Raw genomic sequence first — 16,143 nt, 5'->3', positions numbered from 1 at the left:
CTTAGTCGAGATGCTATTTCGGCTATTTTACATAGATTTATAAAGATTTTTTAAAAATTAACAGATTTTGTTATGTCGTTATTATCGTAAAAAAGCTACCCTAAAATGAAATTAAAAATAAATTAAGTAAACTTTGGGATGTTTAAAAATATATATATATATATTATTTTAAAACTACAGCCAATGGCGTTACTAATTTCCCAGCAAATGATTCGAGGGTCGATCACTAATCCTCCACTATTTCCCCTCTCCTTTGATACACTGTATTTAGACTTTTGAGATTTGGATACAGGAAAGGATGGAGAAAGTAAGTAAGACGGACGGATAAAGTGAGGAAAGAGGAAGTAATGAACGCAGTTAAAGAAGAAAGAGGACTTATGCTGGAAGTACACGAAAGAAAATAAACCGGTTAGGACCTGCGGTATAAGTGGAATCTTGACGATCGCATCCGAAAGGTTAGTAAAAAGAGAAAGGAAGCGAAGAAGAAGTATGAAGTTAAAGGATGAAATAAAGATTGGAAACTACAAAGGGACAAAGGCACGGGATCGAAAAAAATAGAGAGAGCGTTGGCATAGGGGAGCTGCCGATAGGCAGAACACCCGACGATCGAGACCTTAATTCCAAACTTAAATAGAATCAAGATGTAGAAACCACCGTGCCACGTATGAAGATTTTTAATCCGACCGATCCTGAGTACATATAAATTAACAGAACTTACCGATAGGATATACGATGAAGAAAATTTAATTTATAACTAATCAATTATTTTAATAAAAAATAAAAAATATAACTAGGAAATTATATCCGAAATTTCATCTAAGTAGTTGAAAGGCAGCAATTTGTTTAAGACTTTTGTGCATTAGCGTAGTTTAATGCTGTAAAAAGTTTTTATATATCTTTTAATCTTGTTACTATTATTCCGTATTTAAAACCCTTGAAACAAAATTGCCACTGACGCGGATCTGTTTTTCAGCCGACGCATACTTTCACAGTCCGAGTGATGTTTTTCTGTATAACAGTACCAGGCAATATGTTTACGTATAGGAATCACCGGAATGAACCGATTTCACACGGAAAATTTCGATTACTGCCAGAAGAAATTTGGTGGCGGCCAGTTATCGATTAACTTAACCGGCTAATTACTAATCTTTACTCGTTGTCCTCGCCCGGTTTGGGTGTCTTTAGATCGAGTGTTTTCCAGCTATCGGTCTAGTAGCTACACGATTCAGCAATTATTATTCGTAAAATTTCAAAACCTATTATGCTCGTCAGAATATAGTAAAATTAATAAATTACAACCGTCTGTAAAATACCTATTTTTTTTTCATCATCGAGGTTATTAGCCGTAAACATCTAATGAAAGAAAGTAATAATAGTTCATTTTTTTTGGATCATTTTTTAAACTCACACAGTGGGGCCGGCATTCGCCTGGAAGACATTACCTTAGCCGCACTTATGAGTCGTAGTGGCGACTAAAAACCCACCCTTACTTGGAGCCCTTACGCCCCCCCCCACCATCGGGGTCCTCCTTGGATCACCGGGATATCCGACGTTCCGTTTCTAGAAGACCCGAAAGTCCCTCCCCAAGAGGGGAGGGACTACCTTCCCTGTCCTTCTTCTACGCAGGGTCCGGGTATGCTTCCCACGCATACCCCCCCCCCGTCCAACGCATCCTTCCCGAATACCTTGGGGTCCTTAATGCGTCATCGAACGCCCCGACTTAAACCACTCTTGCGTGTGATTAAAGCCAAGACGCCCTCAGCAATAAGGCTGCTCCCTGGTCCTACACGGTTCAACGTTTCGTTGTCCTGGCGATCTTATTTTTTTTCCATCCCCATTTTCGTCTTTTTAATAATAGTTTATTTAGGAAAAAATAATAAAACGCGATGATATTATTTATTAAAAGGTAGGTAATTGTATAAAAGTATGGACTCGACTCTTGATTTTGATGAAATTGGTAATATACCTTATTTAGCGCCTAAGTTATTCGTTACGATTGAAATTATTCGCCGGAAACGACTTTTACTCGAGTTACGTCCCTAGAAGTTACACAGTACAGTCGCTAAAAATTTCGTAATTCATCACTTTACAAGGAAATTATTATGGGAATTAATAATTTGGTTTCAATGAGATTAAGTCAAGAAAAATATTAGATTCACTTAAGAATGAATAAAGTTAGGTTAAGCTGAAAATTTGATAACAATCGGTCGGTTGGTTTTCGCGTAACGCTGTTGCAAACAACAAATAAACGTTTGGAATTATATATAACATATATAAATATATACATACATACAGTAAGAGTATAGTACTTATTATAATACATATTTGTAGTAAATTATATAGGGTTATGTTATGTTATTTGTAGTATATTTTGCATACCGCATAGGGTATACCTATATGTAAAAAGTATTAAAAATAGTAAATAAAATTGCTTTTTAAAAAATGCAGTATCGTTAAGAAATAATTTATATACACATATATTAATAACGTTAAATTAATTCAATATTTCTAAGGAATAGGTTACCTGAACACAAACTATTCGAAAACTAATTTCATTCCTACATATATTAAAACAGGCAGTATGCGATTACATTATCGAAAAAGTCACTGCAACAGACTTTTTCAAGTTACAATATATATCAACGTGGTACAGCGTCATAACGGAATGTTTCGTGCCGTCGAAACAGATCCGTGAGCTAAGAGGATGATGCGCAAGGGCTAGGTGCTCGTAGTGCTGGCACCAGCTCACTCTATCGGCAAAACAATCTGATATTTAAATAAAATCGTACGCCCCAAGTTTAGAAATTTTAATTCACTAAGCCTCAAAATATAAATGAACGCTGTATATACATTTAACTCGTTCAACGATCTGGTTTCGATAACTAAATTCTAAAATTTAACAACAAATTACGTAATCGACTTTGAATGGAAAATAACGAATCTAAAGTAGATGAACGTTTCGACTAAATTCTTCGTACTTGGTTTTAGGAATCGCAAACTTTTATAACGATATTTTATATTTTTTAAAGAGATCAAAACCCGTACGAGTAAAATTTTCATTAGGTCTAGCTCCAGCCTGTCCCTTTGTATATCCTCCCGTGAATTCAAATTTAAATACTATCTGCCAGTTTTAAATACTACCGATACCCCCTGTGTAGAAATTATTATGAGAAATTTGAAGATATTTGGTCCAGCCGATTCCGAGCTATTGCAACCAAAATAGACGCCAATACACACAGCCTCCTCCCTAAAATAATGTATACATATAGACCATCTGTAGCCAACTCGCGGCACGCGTGCCACAAGCGGCATCGCAGGGTCACTGTGAGTACCCACCGGGTTGGTCTAGTGGTTAACGCGTCTTCCCAAATCAGCTGATTTGGAAGTCGAGAGTTACAGCGTTCAAGTCCTAGTAAAGCCAGCTATTTTTACACGGACTTGAATACTAGATCGTGGATACCGGTGTTCTTTGGTGGTTGGGTTTCAATTAACCACATATCTCAGGTACGGTCGAATTGAGAATGTACAAGACTTACACTTCATTCACACTCATACATATCATCCTCATTCATCCTCTGAAGTATTATCTAAACGGTAATTACCGGAGGCTAAACAGGAAAAAGAAAAAAAAGGGTCACTGTGAGTGGCGCGTGGAGGATATAGAAATAAAAACCTTTAAAAATGTCAACTTTGGAGAAAAAAATAAAATCTTCCGTTATTTGAAAACATAACCGAAACAATAATTAATTTTCTACGTTTATTCTACTATAATTACACACTGTCTTCAATACTCGAATATTCAAACTGCATTTAATATAAACATTCTTTAGTTGCAGTTAATTAGTTGCAGTTATGAGTAAAATTTTTATTTCCTTTGAATTGTTATAATTCCGTTGCTTTACAGTGGCGCCAGGCATGTCTGGTAGACTGCGCCAGTAATATGGGTCCCCGATAGCTTTGAAAATACCCCGTTGCCTTGGGTAACCTGCACAGCAGTCGTATGACAGTAGTCGAATGAAGTCGATCTCGGATCAGATTTACGTGAATTTTACTTTTATTTTCGTGGGTGTCGTTTAAAGTTTTTCGTATTATGTCTTTAAATAAGCCATTTACCTCAAAACGAAAATACGAAGAAGATATTGCCGTTCGTGAATTCAAAAACGCGCGAGAGGAACTGATTTTGTTTACTAATCAAAATACATCGAAACCAGTTTGTTTGATTTATGGTGCTAGTGTAGCAGGGCCAAAAAAATTTCACGCGGAGCGATATTTGAAGAAAAACCATGGCGATTTTAATGAAACGAATCCTCTCGGTTCATCTTTGAGGACAGAATTCCTTAACAAAAAAAATAAATCTTTAATAAGTCAACAAATAGTTTTTCAAAAAAAAAATGAAGAATTAACGTCATTAGTCAAAGCTTCTTACAAAATTTCTTTACTTTTAGCACGAAGAATGAAACCTTACTCTGACGGGAAAGAAATTATTAAAACTAGTCTGCAAATTTTTGGTAATTACGCTTCCGACGCGAAAATTAAAGAAATGATGGAACAGATGGCCCTTCCGCAAAATACGGTGATGCGTCGCTTAGATGATCTGGCTGTGAACTTTAATACGAAAATTGTGTCGGCATTAGCCTCATGCAAATATTTTTCTTTAGTCGTTGATGCACTAATAATACCGACACTGCTTATTTAAGTATTTTTGTGCGTTGTATCGATGAAAATTTTGATATTATCGAAGAAATTTTTGACTTGCGACAATCAATACCAACGAGAGGCGAAGACATCTTTAATGGAATAAAATCGGTCACTGAGAACAATAATTTACAACGGGATAAATTAGGCAGCATATGCACGAATGGAGCCCTAGCTACGATCGGTAAAATTAAAGGTTGTTTATCATTACTTGAAAAGAGGCATTTTTAAGTACCATGAGGATTCTCAACGCTCCAGATACGCTGGTTGTGATAGTTTTGAACACCATTCCTGTTGAAAGAAGCTTCATTTTTACATCGTTAACATAATCAACAGTAATAGTCGCTGTGTAAAATTATTCAAAAGTGAAAAATTAATATCGTTCGTTTTATTATTAAATTTTATCGTGAGAAAATTATTACTTAATTTGATACTAATTCACAATAATAGAATTAATAGTAAATAAAAACAATTAATATTTAATCGAATTGAACGTCAATATGTGGACATAAAAAACAAACATAAAATTATAACATCGATTTTCTGCCATAATTCGGCTATTTGTTAACCGATTTTAAAAAATAAAATGTCATTTTTTTCAAAATAAAGGGCTTAATATCTTAGCAGTAACATGCATTTTGATACGACTTGTATTTATAGAGACATAACGGATTGAAAAATAAACATGGTCGCCATTTTGTAATTTGCGAAGGTATTTAGTCCTGATTTTTTGGTAATTTTATTACCAAAACGCCTACCAAATATTATTGTGTGATTCTTCTATACAAACTTGAGATATAGATTTTTATATAAAAATAAGAAAATGGCGGACAGAGGGAGAACGAAGGAGAAATCGCCATCTATCCTAAGGATATTTTTTGTTTAGTTTTACAAGTAGAATATAGCCAGCCCACCATCTTAAAAACACTCTGTATAATTAAGTTTATAAAAGAGTAGTAATAATAATAAATTTAAAAGTAGTCTGTTTGAATAGAGATAAAACAATATAACGACGAATGTATTTAGTATGCCGTTGTCAAAAGAATGAAAAATAATATGTAAAATACCGAATAAAATTTGCCTAATATATTTAGAATAACAACGGTATTATTTTGCACAAAACTAAGTTCATTAAAACGCACGATCCAATCAACTACTATTGTATAAAAATGAAAACAAAATTCAAAAGTAAAACAGGCCACAACAGAACTTGACAGCATATTGTTTTTTGAAATTAACAAAAATAAAATGATTTTAAAAATTGCTAACCGCATTGACCACTGAAGGAGAAAAACGCATCCGGCTTCATTTTTAAATTAACGAACACTCAAAAAAAATATCTTTTATAAATTTCCATCAGTATTAAATGTAAAGACGGAAATTGAGATCGACTACTCAATAATATTATTCGTACATACAAATCGCCTTTTTCATAAGTCGTTAAAAAAAAATAAAAACAAGAGACAAATATTAAAGATTAAATATACGAATGCCAAAAAAAAAAGTTCCTGACAAACATTGCTCTTTAATATAGTATAATTAAAGAGTCAATGATGACCATTTTCTATAAGTATAAGTTTTTTTTCAATTTTTTAAAATCTACTTTTATATATATATATATATATTTACAGAACCTATTGCACTCCCGGTAACGTAAGGATTCCAACGCGGGACCTACATCTAAATTGATTCAGTCGTTCGGCCTGCTTCGGTAGAAAAAAAATACATACATACATACTCTGCAAATACATTATATTTCTTTTCGGGCAGTCGTGTAATAAGAGCATGTCTTCAAGAAAAAAAGTTGAGTAACTCGTTATGTCCAATCTTTTGACAAATTAATGTAAAAAAAAGACATATGTCAGAGTTTAATTATTATCGTACTTCATGAATAAATAGGAAGGTATAATACTGATAAACGAAACAAATTACTTAGGTATTTGCCTGAAAGGAGGAAATTGTTGAAAAAAGATTAATTAGAAAAACAGGATCGTAAAATAAAAAAGCCAGAAAATTTGTAGCGTTTGAAAAATGCCATGCCTGACCGGGTTTTAAACCCGAGACCTCTGGATGAAAGGCCAAGATGCTACCGCTCCGGAGTGTTAAGTAAAATTTATTTAAACTTAACTAAAGATTGTAAATAGCAGAAAGTATTTACTGCAAATTTCATTTAAAAAAAAAACAAAAAAAAAACGGAAATAATGACAAATCTACCCTCTAAACGCTAAAAAGAAAAGAAAGAATTGTAGACAAAAATCAAATATCTAGGAGAAATAATTCAGAAAAATGGACTAGATAAAAAATGTTTAAAAAATAAATACGGTTTTAAATAACGAAAAATTTTTACAATAAAATATCGAATTTTTACAATGCAAAATTCAGACATTACAGCACGGTTATAAGATCTGAACGTGTTTACCAGAAACTTTCATTAAATAATAATGAGGGAAGAAATATATTAAAAAAGAAAAGAAATTCTTCGAAAAATATTAGGCGCAAAGTATGAAAATAATAATAATATTTCTTTTAAGATCAAACGAGGAAATTTAGAGAAAATTTGAAAACAAAATCGACACGATTAAAAAACGGGAATCGTATTTTACGGTCGTTTCAAGAGAATGAATGAAGAAAGATCGACAAGAAATATTTTCGGTTTCTTTAGTAATCTCAAGATTGAAAACAATTGACTTCTAGAAATAGGAAAAGATTTCCAGGATATCGGATTACGAGAAGAAAAAGTTTTAGTCAGGGCAATTTTCAAGAAAAAAAGTAAATTTAATTATAAAAATTATTTAATTATATGGGAACTAGCAGTTAATGATGTTAAAGAACAATTTAGATTCGGAGTAACAGTACAAGGTGAAAAGATAAAGATGCTACGATTTGCTGATGATATAGTAATTCTAGCCGAGAATAAAAAGGATTTAGAAGAAACAATGAACGGCATAGATGAAGTCCTACGCAAAAACTATCGCGTGAAAATAAACAAAACAAAAGTAATGAAATGTAGTAGAAATAACAAAGATGGACCGCTGAATGTGAAAATAGGAGGAGAAAAGATTACGGAGGTAGAAGAATTTTGTTATTTGGGAAGTAAAATTACTAAAGATGGACGAAGCAGGAGCGATATAAAATGCCGAATAGCACAAGCGAAACGAGCCTTCAGTAAGAAATATAATTTGTTTACATCAAAAATTAATTTAAATGTCAGGAAAAGATTTTTGAAAGTGTATGTTTGGAGCGTCGCTTTATATGGAAGTGAAACTTGGACGATCGGAGTATCTGAGAAGAAAAGATTAGAAGCTTTTGAAATGCGGTGCTATAGGAGAATGTTAAAAATCAGACGGGTGGATAAAGTGACAAATGAAGAGGTATTGCGGCAAATAGATGAAGAAAGAAGCATTTGGAAAAATATAGTTAAAAGAAGAGACAGACTTATAGGCCACATACTAAGGCATCCTGGAATAGTCGCTTTAATATTGGAAGGACAGGTAGAAGGGAAAAATTTTGTTGGCAGGCCACGTTTGGAGTATGTAAAACAAATTGTTGGGGATGTAGGATGTAGAGGGTATACTGAAATGAAACGACTACCACTAGATAGGGAATCTTGGAGAGCTGCATCAAACCAGTCAAATGACTGAAGACAAAAAAAAAAAAAAAAAAAAAATTTAATTATAAAATATCTAATCTGAAGACCTATCTGACGATTAAGTAATTTATTCAAATTTGCAACGGAAGCCTAACCCTTTCGTGTATTTCAAAGTTGTACGCTGCGTTAAGCGAAAACAATTCTGTTGTGGTTTAATAAAACCGATATTACTAGTTTTCAGGAACGAATGACTTTTTCTGTTAGAAAAAATAGAACTTTTTGTAAATATGAACGCATAGCAAAGCTAATTTTTTTTTACAAATTTATCGGTCTAAATAATTCATTCAAAAGAGCGCCGAACGTTCTTTCGATTTAGTGGAGTTTCATCGTACTATAAACAGGTAAATATGCTCGTATATTAATATTATATTTACAGACGGAAATACGTCATATTATGCCTACTTCTAAAGAAGGCGTAATATTTTACAGTCGACGTAGATACGAGTAAGTAAAAAGCCCATTATACAAATTAATGTTTTATTTCTGAGAGAACAAAGATCTGCACATGTCTGATAGAAGTATTTCGTTGTCGATGCGTTTTGTAAAGTTATAATGCGATTCAAAAATTGTAATTATTTTTTTGTTTTAACTAAACTTGTTTTATTAACTGCAAATTTCCCAGGTAATTTAATCCGCTCGTTGAACTCGATCTTTCGTCCTGATCCCGTAGAAGAAGACACCCGTTCCCTTGTGGCGATTCTGGTCGTCACACCATCCCCCCCCCCGTTCCGTAGCCCTAAGAGGTCGCCTTTTAGATCCTCTAAACCTGATAATATATCATCAGTATGGCCTTTGTTAGGATGCTGTCGATTCAAATGCCTCGGGAGATATTTCCATCGGTGTATTTACGCAATTTATTATCGCCTTCATATGGCTTCTTCCAACCTCGACCGCCTATTTACTGTAACTTACAACCCTCAACTATAAAATTAACCGATTCGCAGAAGGGCGATTCCCGCGCCTTCCTCTAACACCAAAGGTTCCACACAAAACGCTTCCGTTATTTAACTTGAATTAGACTATGCACTGCACTAGCTTGAGTCTTTTAATTACCAAAATTACTGTTCCCATACCGACATAGCAAGTGACGCAGTGATCGCAGAACGACAGTTTTCAATTAAATATACCATCAATAATCCGTAATAAATGTTATATTGGTAAATATTTATTTTCGGAATTATTAAACTGAAAATTCGAAGGTCTTTCAGGAAAAATTATTTTAAACAAATTTATAATCGAGGCTAAATTTGCTCGAACTTTTATTGAATCTCTTCAAAGAAATTCAGATTGAAAAAATAATAAATTACAGAAAGAATTAACAAAAAAAAAAAAATTACAAAACGAAAACTACATAATAAAAATTATTTTTCTTCCGTTTTTTTTTAGGGGGTTAGAGTTTTCCGGCCGGATCGTCTCTTCTGATCTCTAACTTACTAGCAAGAATCTATTATTAAAATTTGTAGTGCGTGCAAAATGTCGTAACCGACTCGAATTTGCATTCGGTCATTGTCATTTATTTTACTAATTTAAGTAACGAATTAAAAAGAGTATATATAAAGTATTCACAAAGTGGGAATGCTTAAATAACTTTTCAACTGTAAAATACAAAAAAATGAAATTTTGCTATATTCTTTTCTAAAAACGATATATTTTTGGGCAGAGACTACAGCACACCAAGTCTCCAGGGTTCTTCGTCGGGAAACTCAAAAATTTTAATTGCGTGTAGATTACGATATATTATTTTAAACAAATTGATAAAACGAGGTAAATACCGTCAAGCAAGCATAATCCTAACCAAAATGGCGGCCGCTTTATATTTTTTATACCTAGGTTCATAAGTGGTCTACAGTAAACCCTACTTAATCGCTTTATACAAAAAAGTGATTGGTCAATACTACTAAAAATAGATTGTTTTAAAGATGGAGAATTTACTATTTTTTTCACTACTTTTTTTTTGTGTTGAGAAGTTACTTAAGAGGTGTTGTAAACCGCTTTTAAACTACCTATGAAAAAAAAACTAAATAGCTATCATTTTGGTTAGGAGTGACATAGTCGAAAGGTCTTTATCTTAAAAGTTTAGTTTTATTGTGCCGTTTATGATGTGTCACAACCCTAACCTTTTCATTATAAATTCTTGAGCTGCCCCCAACAGGATCGTCCCGTTCTTTGATACGGTTGTCTCGTACTGAAAAATAGTTGTTTTGAGGTAGGAGCATTTACTAAATTTAACTTTTCTATGTTTGAAAGTTAAAAAATTATTTAATAAGAAATTATTATTTAATAAAGAAATTAAATAATATAAATATCTTTTAATACAAATAATGGTAATTTTATATTTCACTATTCTCTTAAAAGCAACTATCTAGAATAACTTCTTACAGTTATTTAAATAAAAAAAAGAGTCTAATTTATACGATTTTTGTAATCTTAAATTTCTTAAATCTTTTGGATAAGATTATATATATAAAACATTTAGCTACTCGCTATATTATTTTGATCGTTTAATAAACGATTTAGTAATTTTTTTCAGGTATGATTCAAGACGTAAGATTTCTCTTACTAATTTTGATAGGAAAAAAATACGTTAAGAAAGCACATTTAAAAAATGTATTGTATGTAGTTGAAAGACAGCGCCAACATTATTAAGCGTACATGTCCTTTTATACACTACGGTAGTTAATTCTAGTTCATTGCGCTAAATTACAGTGCATTCCAGAAAATCGGGCCGGTTCGGAACCGTAAGTGTATAAAGGAAAATTGAGGAGATATACGCAAATACAATTTAAGGTCTTATTATTTAAAATTTTATTTCTAATTCGGTATTAAAGTTAAGTAAACAAAATTATTAAATCTTTTTGAAGTCTTACATCAGTAATAAAAAAACTAAGCTTGATAAAAAAAATAGAGTTACAAGTAAAAATATAATTAATGTCATTTGCTTGGTTAAACTTCTTGAAAAATTATCTACTTTGCTCAGTCTCCCTTTCGTTATTTGATATTCTGTAAATCCGATACCCACTCGCAGTTTTGCTTAGGGACTCCTTCGTTACCTTCTTGCATAAAATACTACCAAAGTCCGTCGATGTATATTTTTGCATCTTATAATAGATACGCCTTTGTCTTCATCGTATTTCTATTTCCTGTTTTTGATTATTTCGTCATCATCGGTTTCATTTTCATCGTAGCAATCTCTCGTCGATTTCTGAAAACTTTTCAAAGTATTGAATCTTCTGCTGCAAAACGTTTAGCATCATCTTCGGCATCGACTTTACGCTTGGCAAAGTGTTTTATGATTTCTACTTTTTAATTCTTCCCGAGTTTTCTCGGTTAAGAAGTTACCTCCCGCCATGTAGTATACAAAAACAACGGTTAAACGAATTACATCGCTAATGAAATTGTGTTATTTTACGAATAAAGTAAATATACGAACTAGTAAAACTTTTAGGCGGTATTTTGGGCCGTTAAACCGGCGAAATTTTACATGAATTATACCAATATGTTTCTTTTGTACAAAACTGCCCCGATTAAATAGCTGCCACAAATAACCGTTTAATAACAAGTAGAAACAATTCGTAACAATTTTCCGACATAAATTCCCATCAAAGTTTTAAAATAATTTTTTTAATAAGTGCCAAAAAACTAATAATTCCGATGTTTCTTCTATATTGAATTTCCATGAAAAAAAGTTTTTTCTACGCAAAGAGAAAAAAAAAAACAATAAAACAAAAATAAAAAACATAAGATCATAAGAAAAATACCAGTACTTTATAAGTCTGCATTTGAAAATATCTGGTATTACAACCTGATTTGCTTTACAACAAAAAGTAATAAAAATACCATTAATTATTCTGTGGTTATCAAATATAACGTTTGATTCATTTCTACACGATCATTAAAAATGATTAAATTGTACATACCATATGTTTCTTGATTAAATCTATTGTTTTTGAATTATATAAATTATTATTGCATAAGTAAGATTAGGATTTTTCAATCGGTACACGTCGATCTAGTAGGTTCTATCAATATTATAAACAAAAGATTGGTTCTATATTTGAACTTCTTTGGATCTAAATTTAAATAAGAAAACAATACAATAAAATTATTACGTAGTTAAAATACAATAGAGTATTATACTAATTAAAATGATGAAGATGTTATATAAATCTTATTTATAATTGAATGGAAATTTAAAATAAAATATGACGCTAAAATGTAATATTTTTTTCTTTCTCGCTCCAGTTAATTTCTGTAGCGATCTGCCCGTTCTTATGAATTCATCTAGCTACGAGAATCGTTGGGTAACCAAAGATACAAACGACTGTAGAAAGATTCTTATTTATTCGACGACAATAAAACTAACAATGCTTTTTAACAAAATCCTCGGTTAAATTTAGGCGCTTGTGCCGTGATTGTGTGAGCTTTTTTATTTAAATAGTAAAGAATTGTTCACCTCCGTGTTTGAGCTATTCGTTTAGAATTTTTGACCGGCTTATTGTTGCCGAAATCGTTGCCGCGTAAAAACTCTTAGAGAAGTTCAAACGAAAAAAATTTCTGACGGGTCAAGATCGGCACTGTAAGACGAATGCGGCGATACTTTCCGATCCGCCAAATGTAAAATTAGATTCTATTTCGATCCAAAAAAATTTATCGATTGATTAAAGCTTTGGTAAAATAAATAATTTATATATTAAGCGTGGAACAAGAGTATAAATACGATGTCCTTCTATAATTAAAGAGACAAGCAACGACAGTGGAAAAACTACGAGTATTTAATAGAATAAACAATAACAGTCTGACGTTCAAATTGGCACCGATGACAGAAAATATCAACTATTTATTATGACGCAAAAACTATTTATTATTATAACGTTGTTTTCTTTTAATTATCGGCCCCGCTTGAAATGTGTACCGTTAAAGAACAACGTGATGCGATAAGATTTTTGAATCCTGAAGGTTAGGTTAGGTTAGGTTAGGTTAGATTAGGTTAGGTTAGGTTAGGCTTCTTGCCTAGGGTGTTCTGGCCCCATGTAATGGAGTCGGGGCTCCCCGATTAAGGACCCTCAGGTATGAGAGGTACGCGTGGGGGTAGCGGTACGCGGAAGGCGTGCCGGCTACAGGTAGGATAGGGTCGGGGAGGTTAGCCCCATTGAGGAGGGGGGAGTTAGCTGCCCGCACGAGGTGGTTGGCTCACCCCGAAGAGGCTTTGGGGACCCCGGTGGGAGATCCTCCGGCAGGAGGCAGATAGGGGGGGCAGAGACTGCTGCCACGACACTGCAAGGTGACCATGCTATGTCCTAACGGGCGGAGGCTGGTTGCCTTGGGGTGTTTAATAAGATAAAAAAAAAAAAAAAAAAAAAAAAAGGTTAGGTTAGGTTAGGTTAGGTTAATTTGGTTAAGTTAGTTAGGTAAAGTTAGTTAAGTAAAGTTAGGTAAAGTTAGTTTAGTAAAGTTAGTTAGTTAGGTAAAGTTAGTTAGTTAGTTAGTAAGTTAGTTAGGTAAAGTTAGTTTAGTAAAGTTAGATTAGGTTAGTTTGGTTAAGTTAGTTAGGTTAAGTTAGTTAGTTGGTTAAGTTAGTTAGTTAGGTTAGGTTAATTTGGTTAAATTCACTTCAGGGTGTAAATCAATATCGTAAAAAGTTTTTTAACCGTGGAAATCTTTATAAGTGAATCGAAAAGTTTAAATCGGGCAGCATAAGAATCACCGATTTTATTTAATCTTATCGGAAGAAATATTTGTTTTTAAACATTAATGTTTTATTTTTCTTTTTTACATCGACAATCTATTTAAATTTCTTCATAAAATTTCAATATAGAGAAAAAACATCGCAATTATTAGAATTTTGTCGCAATTATTTCGCATCAAAGTTTTTAAACTTTGTTGTCAATTTATGTCGGCAAATTGTTTATACTTTAAATATAAATACCGTGAATTTCGATTAATAGGATCACTGGTTATTCGGGGAAGCCGTTTAATCGGGGCAGTTTTGTAAAACCAGAAACACATTGGTATTATTAATGTAACATTACGCCGGTTTAACGGCTCAAAATGCCGCTTATAAGACAGTAGTTCATTTGTTTTTTTATTTTAGTTATAAAATAGCAATTTTGTTAGCGATGTAAGTCGTTTAATCATTTTTTACCTTTGACGTAGCTTCCAGCGTTTATTGAGCGGTATGAGGGTGGGCGTTACCTTCCAGCAGATAACGCCTTTTGAGATAGAACTGGGACGCTACCTCCTTATTGCGGGTTTCGGATTCTGCTATTTTCTAGCGTGTCAATAATACTCGCTGTTGTTCTTCCAAATAATGTTGTTGTGTACGTCGGTTGTTCTTCCAAATAATCGCAATAGCAGGGCCTTTATCGTTCCAAAACACCGTTAACATCAATTTACTTATTGACGCAAAGGTTTTCAATTTTTTCACGAAGGGCGAAACTTGAATATTTTTATTTAATAATTTGTACTTGAGTCCGAATGAAAACGATGAATTCCAATTTCATAACGAGTCATTGTGATCCACAAAAGCATTAATTTTCGCTAAAAATTGTCGCTTAAGTTCGAAAACGAATGTGGAAACAGAAACAACGAGGAAGAAAATGAAGCATTGATTAATGCACAACTTTCAGCGGATGTAATCACATTATAGAATTACTTCGGTTCAGAACGTGTAGCCGCTTAAATCATTTAATACCTTCACAGTTATCTAGGAGTTTACGGCAAGATAACTGATTTGCAAGGCATTTCTACTATTCGGTCGCCCTAAAGCATAAGACCGAATGTCCGTGTCACAAACGACTACTGAGCCCCGAATCAGTTTAGCGACTAGTGTCCTAACTAGCTATTAGAACTAACCTAATTGTGTGAGCGAATTAAGCGTGCTGCCACACACTACTTGCTTCGTGTCTCACCGCTCATTTGTCATATATTCTAAAATGGGTAGGCGCACACCATTAACTTTTAAAAATATACAGACACTCAATAAATTTAATTTACATCGTCAAGACAGCAATTCGCTGCCACGCCTAGGTCGCAGAATGCCAGAAAGTACCTGTCCATTAGTATTAAAGCGCTGGTTTCTAGCCATAACTTGAGTAGATTTCTACAGCAACGAGGTGCGGATCTTTTCCCTTAAATAAACTACTGATGCCGGTTGAACATAGCAACGGCATCAAGGAACAACCACACGGTCCAACAATGTGGCTCTCGCCACATTGACTCGCCGTTTATGAGTGGCTAACTTTCTCCTTGGCCTCTAAGCTCCAGGATGGTCTGAGTTCTGACCTCCCGAGAGCTGGACAGTCGAACATCATATGTTCGCTCGACTGGACCTCCCGGCAGACGCATAGCTCGTCAGCTGCCAGGCGGAAACAAAACAAATATTGGCTCAAATTCGTGTGGTTGGAGAGAACCTGGGCACCTGTTACCATTAAAAGCGAAGGAGAGACATACCATACCCCGTTGGAGATTCCTGTATAAATCTCTACAAGGATCTTTCCTTAGTCGTGGAGTGCCATTCTTGCTGCCACGCATCCACCGCGAAGCTGTAAAGCCTCTTCCGCAGGCGGTAGATGAGCAACTGTTGCAAATTTAGAACCGGTGCATTGTCATCATCGTTCCCTCCGGTACAGGCCCGGCTCGAAACCGCAACCCAAATACCTCGGCCTCCCTGCCTCTTTGTAACTTTCACATGACCGTTTGAACTTTCACCACTAAATCGATTGGGAGAGCCTTTCCCAATACGGCGGTAGCCTCGTAGGAGGTTGTTTTAAAAACACAAGGGCGTACAATTAAGGCTGTGC

The 16,143-nt window shown here is 33.9% G+C and overlaps 1 long non-coding RNA gene across 1 annotated transcript in view; it reads right to left on the bottom strand.

The window, feature by feature from the left end:
- The window catches only part of LOC142326696 (uncharacterized), a 33,230-nt gene extending 30,622 nt beyond the window's left edge, over nucleotides 1-2,608 (bottom strand). The window contains exon 1 of the long non-coding RNA XR_012756843.1: nucleotides 2,525-2,608. This is a non-coding gene — a long non-coding RNA (uncharacterized LOC142326696). The remainder of the gene's footprint in view (nucleotides 1-2,524) is intronic.
- Between the last annotated feature and the right edge of the window lie 13,535 nt (nucleotides 2,609-16,143).

The sequence above is a fragment of the Lycorma delicatula genome, chromosome 6, assembly GCF_047948215.1.
Source record: "Lycorma delicatula isolate Av1 chromosome 6, ASM4794821v1, whole genome shotgun sequence".
Lineage (NCBI taxonomy): Eukaryota > Metazoa > Arthropoda > Insecta > Hemiptera > Fulgoridae > Lycorma > Lycorma delicatula.
The sequence above is the reverse complement of the archived record's forward strand: the minus strand, read 5'-3'. Positions and strand labels throughout refer to the sequence as shown.